Source organism: Scomber japonicus, chromosome 14 (assembly GCF_027409825.1).
Source record: "Scomber japonicus isolate fScoJap1 chromosome 14, fScoJap1.pri, whole genome shotgun sequence".
NCBI lineage: Eukaryota > Metazoa > Chordata > Actinopteri > Scombriformes > Scombridae > Scomber > Scomber japonicus.
In genome coordinates, this window is record NC_070591.1 from 14,505,531 (window position 1) to 14,514,421 (window position 8,891).

Genomic DNA, 8,891 nt, shown 5'->3' on the forward strand with positions numbered 1-8,891 from the left:
CACTAAACTAACATTGTGACCATGTTAAACATAATACATGCTTAACTCCAACACAACCACATAGGGCATTTTCTAATATGCCGTCTTAATCAGTGCTCTCCAAAACTGTTACAATTGCACTGTTAAAAAAGAAAATCATGATTTATGGTGTGACAACACTGTGGTTATGGTCTGGTCTGGTTTGGTTTATGCACAAAAACCACTTGGTTATAGTTATGGAAAGATCATGGTTTGGGTTAGTTACTATTTTAGGCAACCTTTGTCATCACGGCAACAATGAACACCACAAAAATCATAGTTATGGTTTTAAGAAACTCTCCTGCTGGAAATGTGACACTTGTGGCTGGAAAACAGAAGAGGTACAGCGGTCTTCCAGCAACTAAGTCAACTATTTGCTATCTATGTATCTAGCCATCCACCCAATGCGCCTAATATACTGTAGACGTCATATGAACTGCATCACTTCTCCGGATCATAATTACTGTTACGAAGTGGTTCAGATTTCACAACAAAAATGGGAATCACACATAAATAAAGTGTGTAAAATAATATTTATTATGAACTTAAGTTAAAATAATGTCAGTCAGTGGAATCAATAATGAATTAAGTGTGTAAATGAGCGAAATGTGGTGTGAGCAAACCACAAGTCTGACCCACTTGGCTTGTGAAGGCCTGGAAGGAAGAGAAGAGAGAGATTGATTACCACAGAAGCTACCTAAATAGGCCCAGGCCTATACGCAGTTGCAGCTAGTTTCCCTAATGTCCTCTCTAGTCCCGCCCACTGGCTCCTAAACCAGGGAGCTTAAGCAAAAAGGGAGAGGGGGGCATCACATTACAACAGCCACTAGATGGTAACTGTAGGTTGTTTTTGCTGGCTCAGTTTTTCAACCTATATTGTTTTTCTGGGCTGAAACACCTGTATGTAATGTTATTATGAGAATGGTAGCATGCTGACATTAGCATTTAGTGCTATGGGTCTGTCAGCGTCACAGAGCAGCTAGCAATAGACATTTAGTCTTGTTAAACAAACAACAAGCCCTGCAGCCCAAAAAGCATTTTCCCCTTAGACCACCATTACATATCTAAAGTATGAAACAGCTGATAGTACGCCTCCAACTGCAAATAAGGTAAATGATTGCTCTTTATATTATGAAGTTTTTATCCATGAAGTTTTGTATTTGTAAAACTTTCCTAGAGCCTTGAAAAGTGAAAAAACAAACCAGAAAGCTAGAAACTTTTTTACTCTCTGTATTTTTTCATCCATAAAAATTGTCCCTGAAACTCACCTTTTAAATTCTGACTCTTATGCTTTTAGCGTTTACCCTTGGGTATTAATTTAAACTGTTTTATGACTCTTTGTGCCTCTAGCATTGTGTTAATATTGCTGTTTTATAAGCACCATTTTATGCCGTTGTTTTTCATTTTATTATCGCTGATAGAGCCATTTAAGAACTTCTTTTCTAAAAAGGACCTTATAATTAATTTGACTTACTTACTTTACCCCAGGCTCTGTGGCTCCCTTATCAAAAACTATGCCTATGTGAGGCATATTTGAAGACATGTATTCTCATACATTATGGATTCTATCAAATCACCCTGCAACACACAACACATGACTGCAAGCTTCCTCTGTCGTCTCTAGAAAGTTGACGCTTTCTTCAAAGGCCTGAAAGTCGTAGAAGTATTGCACAAGGTAGAAAATCTTTTTTGTACTGTTATTGGAGATCCTTGAAGCAAAGCAATGCTCATTAAGAAAGAAGCTGAAATTCCCTTCACAGCACGCTGCTGCAGCCTCCATCTCTACCTTTTGTATCATGAAGTTTCTAGGTGAAAATATGGATGTCGGTTCACCTTGGAGTACATCCAGCGTTCAGATGTCAGGATTTCATCAGTACACTGAAAGGTCTTCTAACTTTTAATTGAGAAACTGTGTTTTGCTCAATCTGTGCATGAGAGGTCAGAGACAGTCTGTCGCATTTATTTTCCAAATCTAACAGCAATGGAGTTCATTAGCCCATTAGCCTGCCATTAGTTCACTCCACAACTGTTGCGAGATAATGTCCTCTAATGATCGTGTTTGAGCGTGTGTGTGTGTGCGTGCATGTGTTCATGTGTGTGCACGCAAGGAAGGACGAGCTCTCTCCCAGCACTGGGGTCTTTGACTTTGAGACAAACTGTAATTACCAGTGCTCTCTCCTCTTCTGTGTTATTAGCACAGCTGACCTTTGAATGCATTAGATCAGTGAAACAACACATGTGGTAAAGCTGCAGTGTTTTTGGAGAGGAGAGATAAAGAGACTATTAGACAGAGGCCGTCAGTATGAGAAAGTTTCACAAATTACTGCAAGACTCTTAAACTGTTGTTGCACTGCTTTGACCCGTAAGAGGGTACATCAATACACAGATACAGCTTAAGAATTCATTTTCTGGTTTTCAGCATTTTCCTGATTACATAAGACATCATACAAAATGTATCACTGAACTACAGCTTTTTTTTTCCACAGTGGATTCACCAAAGGATTTAACTAATGATGTCTCTGTCACTGGTCCAAGATGATGAAACAGGTTTGAACTAAGGGACTGCATGTTATCACAGTGACGAACAGCCTCCTGCAAGAGTGATGGGAAACACACTCATTCTCACCCCTCATTTTACTCATGATTAAATCACATTACACTCATTTCCTTTCCATAAAGCCGTTTCTCAGGAAAAGCAGTTTTTATCCCCTGCTTCCCTCCTATGCCAGTGGTCTTGTAATCACATCAGTGTGTCTACGTTGGCTCAAAAATTAGAGCACATGAAGTCAAGATATTTAAGAGGGAGGAGAGTTTTCAACATGGAGAGATGGACCAGACGAGCTTAATCGGTAGAGATTTATCCAAGACATCGCTCACACACTGGCATGCTGTTTCCGGACTGTCTTGAGCAAAAATCCCCACTGGGAAGTTATCCAAATACATCCCAAAGAGTCAGATTAGGCTTGCTAAATCATACTTGCTCTTACAGTGGCTCAGTCAGGCAGCTTTAATTGTTTTGCTACTTTAAATTTTCCACTTTTCCACAAGGAATTAATTTTGCTATTGCACGACACCTCTCTATAGAAATAGCTTCATCAAAACCACATTGTTCATCATAGACGGAAGAAATCAATGAGGGCTGTCAAAACCAGACTGAATGAGACAAAATATTGACTTTCTCTGAAAATCTGGACACACTGGCAAATCCAGAGACAAACCCCATTCAAAATAGTATCGCTCAGACTGAATGGAAACTCTGATTTAATTATGAATATGGAAAAAAGGATACTTACTTACATTTAACACTCTGAGGTTACATTTTTTCCTAATGGCTGGTAACAGCTGGAGAAGACAGCTAAAATGATGACAGACTGTAGGCAAACAGAAGGGAGCATTTGGGTTGTCATGCTCTTGGCATTCTCTTCCTTCTCAAGCACAGTAGCTGCGTGACGTCTGGGTAATTTTGTGTTTTAGCTCAGATGATTTCTACAGAGGTTAACAGAGGGAAACAGCTGGTGTAACAATCATAATGTAAATATTTTGCGTGTAAATTAAAACAATCATGTCGAGAGCTTCAACAAGTTTTGCTCTCCATAACGGTGCTGTTTAAGTTTTCCGATTTTCACTTTGTGTCATTGAGCTGACCCAGAGACGAGGTAGTACATACAGTATGGCTCACATATGAATTCCCAAACAGGGAAGCACTAAATCTCCTAGGACTCACTCCCCTTAACCTGACTTTCACTTTCTACAGCTGATTAATAGAACATTACAAGTGGGCTCCTTCTGCCTGCTGCTTCATACTGAAGAAATCAGTTTTATCTCTGCCTGCCTTGGCCGGAGTTCCTGCTGCGCTGGAGGATGCAGTAATACAAAGCATGTACAGTATGACAAATTAGGCAAAGCTCTAATGATTCAAGAAAAAAGAAGAGTGTCTGCAAAGTCTACAGGACCTACTTTTGCTTTACTTTTTATTCACTGCAAGGCAATAATGTTCCCAATAGATTAACAGATTCATGCATACAAAAGTACAGTATGCTTCAAAAAGTACTTAATTTCACTGTATAGCCCTTATAAAGCTGGTGAAGTTCAAGATATATAATACAAATTTAGAACAAGTACAGCTCATGAAGAATTGGCTCCAGTTAAACATTAATTATAAGAACCTGGAGCGGTCTTCTGGAGGGCACTTTCACACTAACTTCTCCAATCAAATACACAGTTCAAATATTAGAGATAAAGTGTTCAGAGATATATTTTAATATTTTAAAGTGTAGCAGATTTTTTTTTTTAATTACCCATTTTATTCCACCACATATAGAATGATGAAAGTAGTGCTGTAGTTATATTTAAAAAGGTTGACAATACTGAACTATACAGCCCATATACTTTAGTGGGAACACTCCACTTTAATGCACGATAAAAAAATGTTTAAAAAGCAGAGGTTTGAATATGTAGCATGTTGTGTGTAGGTGCAAATATGAGAACTGTTGCCACTTTGGTTTATAAATAAACCGACTTCATGAATCCTCACTACTGCTTCAGTAGCTGCTCAGGATATAAACAGATACATATCAATATTTAATGTTAAAATGATGTGGTATTGGTTCATTATTCAGAATGTGCTGTTTTTATGTTTTGTATGTATGTGTTGTTTATTAGACATGAGAAACCTTCAGTAAAAGGGGTATACATAGCTCCATCAGTGAAGTCAAACAAAAGATGTTGCAGCAGGACTGAATGATTATAACATCACATGTGATCTTTTTCTTTTTTTTTTTTTACATCATATGCCCTGGGTGATGAACTACTAAACAGGAAGGTAACCAACAAACAAGCCAGAGATTTCCTCTGAGCTTCTTGTGATGCAGAGCGGGAAGGTAACATCTTCAATATTTGCCTTCACATACAGAGCCACTGTCCAACAGAGGGAAAAATGTCCTGCTGATGAACACCAAGCACAATGATGCTGTCCTAAGCACCAGAGAAGACAGACAACCACAAATGGTCTAGACTACAACAAGACAAAGGGAAGCGTTGATAACCTGAACAAGGTCACAGATGCATACAGCTGCCGATGCATAACTGTCTGTTGGCCTCTTGTCATTTTCTTCTTCTGTGCGAGATAAACAAGGACTGGAACAGCGGAAAAAGGAGGATTTTCTTGGAGCATCTGGGTTATGCGCTGTCAAACCTAATTTTAAGAGAAGACAGTGCCTTCCAAGAGCATCAGCAGCTGCTGCACCTGTTGTGAGGGACATTCAAAAGGAGACACGCACTCTGATTCCTCTAGTGGTTCAAACTGCAGGCAGGAAATGTGGCACTTGCTAGGTCTGTCCCTGTCCCAACAGAAATGACTCCAAGACCAGCAATGCCTGTGTGAAATGCAATACATAGAGCACGTACACACTCTCTGCACAATATGTTCACAGTGCAGACAAAAGGCTGGACTGTACCTTCTGGTGGCCTCTAAGGAAAATAATATGCTGTTCACATTCTGTCTATGCTGTTCATATTCCATCAAGCTAATTTTTACTATCTCACATATGCATATTTGCATACATACTGTAGCACTTATGAGCAGTATGACAGAACAACTCTGGACACAATTTAATTTTTTTTTTTTTTGTCGTTGTTGTTTTGTAAATTAGAAACTGTTATGTGGTCCTTATTCATGTTCTGATGTTGGTGATGATGATGATGATTGGGGGTGGTGAGGTGTAACCATTTTAATTATACTAATTTTCTGGAAGTTTAATTTACTGGGGTCAAACCGACCCCAAAATATAATGCTAGTAAATGTAATGCTAGTAAATGTGAGATATCAGGATGGTGAATCAGGATAAAGGCCTTTATTAATGTTGCCCAATAAAGGACTGCATGCTAAATAATGTATGTTATGGGTATATAATTATAAATTAAATATTAGGAGTGATAAAAATGTGATGTGTGTTAATTTCACTAAATTACAAGGGGAAAGCAGAAACTGAACATTGTTGGATATTGCTGCATCTTTATGAAACTCCCTACCTGGAAACCGCTTTCTGTCTGTGTCCCTATATCCCTTTACACCCCCCACCCCCACATCCCCCCATCCTCCGCTCCCATCTGACCTGTGAACCTCAGTGGAAACGATGCCGGTCCCTGTGGACTGCCACAGCTGAAGATAGCACATACACACATACCATGGAATCCTCAGCTCCATTTTATTTATTCAAACCTCCTACTCATTTCACTGCAAAAAAGATAAGTACAGCGAACATGGGCTGTAGATGGAATTTTCTTCCCCATACCAATGCCCACACACACACACACACACACACACACACACACACTCACAGGCATGAAAGCACTGTTACTATTAACATTTGACCTTGTCCCAGAGCATTCTCCAACATGAATTTTAAACACAAGCCCTCTTCGTCCAGACCTAAATAACCCCCCTCAGATACCTTGTAAAATTATTCATCATATTGTCATATAACATAAAACAGCCTCAAGCCAAAATATCAATTTGATCAAACCTGTCAACTTCTTCAGCTGTGTGCCAAGCCTTGTTGGAATGAAAACTATCACTGAACCAAAGGGGGACGTACATTGATACACACCAGTCAGAACAAACAAAGCAAAATGGATGGATATCACGTTTTCATTATCGTGTGGGACTTGTGTGTGGGCGTGTGCAAAAGTATGCGTATGTGAGAGAGGAAGAAGAAGAGTGGGAAAAGTATGAGACAGAAAAAAAAAGCAGCCACATTAACACCAGCACACCTCAGCGACAGGTTGTCATTGACCCGGTTTTGACAGCCATGAGAAAATTCCATCTAATTGAAGGATGCTTGTCAGCCCTCTAACCGTCAAACTGGTGTCAGGAGAAAATTGCCTACCAGCCATTCTCAGTCTGCTCTCCTGTCTCTTCCCACTGCACACTCACTCTCTGCAGATACAGACAGAGGCCTCTTATTCAACCAGTGTACTGTGGATCAAAGTAGCGAAAGCACAACACACCCTTGAAAGATGTCAACTAATGACACTGGCTTGACAGTCGGTTTGAAGCTCCTTTATCCCGGCTCTCTGCTGCAGGACTGTGCAGATCATCCTGGCTAACTATAGCTGTTATACCAAATCTTTCTTTATTTTCTCCTGTTCTGCTGGCTGCCCTCTCTCAGCTCAGTGGGTGATGCGTCACATCAGTCATGCACACTTGCTACATGCAAAATTGATATGAATGAAGTGTTACAGAAGTGTGTATCCACCAGCAATTAAATCCTGACAGCATTGTAATGTATTTTTGTAGTTTCTCTCTCTCTGTGAATAATATACACTCACTGAGCAATTTATTAGGAACACCTGTGTTTAATTTTTGTCCACTCCATAATATAATGCACTCCAGTACAATACCACCACCCACTACAACCTCAACAACAAACATAATGTAGAATTATCACCTTTTTGATGATGTCAACACAAAATTAAAATGTATAAACTCTATAATGGCAGAGCTGTTGTATTAGATTAAATTAGATTTAACAGGTATTCCAAAAAATATTCCAACAAAATATTAAAGGCAGCCAGGGAGACATCCACTTTGTAAGCTCTTCTACAAATTTGACATGTCTCCATCTGTTTTTCATTCTCTTGCTGTTACCAAGGAACAAGTGAACACCCCATAAATTTAGTGCTGTCTGCATCTCATTCAAGATTGGGCAGACAGACGGTGGGGAAATAGCGACACAATGTGGCCATAGTATGTAAGTCACGGATGGGATTAGTGATATAATTTGAGGCGAAATAAATGAAATTACAGATTTGTTCGGGATTATTTTAACTGAGAGATTAACATGGATGCAGCATTTTAGTACCTTAGTCGAGTGAGGCGGAGATACTTTTATATTAGTTTTGATAGTAACAAACATATTTGTCTGCAAAGAGGGCTATAGCTGCAGCATATAAATGCAGTGCAGTATAAATATTTCTTTCTGAAATGGAAGGAGTAGAAGTATAAAGGATCACAAAATGGAAAGACTCAAGCACTTAGTGTCTCGCCATCAGTTAAGTACACAGTTTACTTAGTCGTACTCATCCACTTTGAATGTATTTTTGGCAAAAGTTCAGCCTTATTACTCAGGAGATGACAGTGTATGAGTAATTTTCACTGGGACCTTTTATTACAAACCTATTACTGTTGTCACTTTAACGCCAAATTAATGTTAAGAGGGATACAAAACGTCCCTCAATCCATCTTCGTTCGAAATGCTTTACTTTGCATTACAAGAGCCAAACACAGATGTTTTATGTTTTTTTAATTAACTTACACTGATAACGTTGTACAAATGGCAACAGACGTGAGCTGTGTGAGCCTTTGAGAGATAAGAACACAGCTGGCTATCAGATGGGTGCAATATGCCACAGTTTGTGTTACAGAGATGTAAGGGAATACACTGATGCATAAAAATGATACCGTATGAGATGTCACATACACAGTGAGAGCAGGTGTTGCAGCAAACACGACAACGAATCAGTGCATAGTGGTGAATTAGTTTGACAGAGCTATGAGTACTTTTTGAAATAATTGGTCGGCACAGATCACTATGATATTCAAATCTTGGAAAAAGTCCACGCTTAGACAGAGACCTTCCTCCTTTAAAAGTAAACCAGTTAGGCAACATGATAACCAGACATGACCAAAGCTGTAACTTGTCCAGACCGACTGTTTTCTTCTCAGTTCATAGCACATGATATGGTATCGATGCAACAGTTACGACCTCTCTGAGCAGTAAGAGTTCAGCTGAGGATATATTAAGTTATTTCTGCCCCTGCAAAGATTTGCCTTAAATGTTTCACCAGCTGCAACATCTCAGTCCTGACTTCTT